Below are 421 nucleotides of genomic sequence, written 5' to 3' on the forward strand. Positions count from 1 at the left end.
TGCCGAGAGAAATAGCAATAGCCTCAGATATGCAGATGACACCACCCTTATGGCAGAAAGTGAAAAGGAACTAAAAAGCCTCTTGATGAAAGTGAAAGTGGAGAGTGAAAAAGTTGGCTTAAAGCTCAACATTCAGAAAACGAAAATCATGGCATCGGGTCCCATCACTTCATGGGAAATAGATGGGGAAACAGTGGAAACAGTGTCAGACTTTATTTTTCTGGGCTCCAAAATCACTACAGATGGTGACTGCAGCCATGAAATTAAAAGACGCTTACTCCTTGGAAGGAAAGTTATGACCAACCTAGATAGCATATTCAGAAGCAGAGACATTACTTTGCCAACAAAGGTTCGTCTAGTCAAGGCTATGGTTTTTCCTGTGGTCATGTATGGATGTGAGAGTTGGACTGTGAAGAAGGCT

Source organism: Bison bison, unplaced genomic scaffold (assembly GCF_000754665.1).
Source record: "Bison bison bison isolate TAMUID 2011002044 unplaced genomic scaffold, Bison_UMD1.0 scf7180017864519, whole genome shotgun sequence".
Classification (NCBI taxonomy): domain Eukaryota; kingdom Metazoa; phylum Chordata; class Mammalia; order Artiodactyla; family Bovidae; genus Bison; species Bison bison.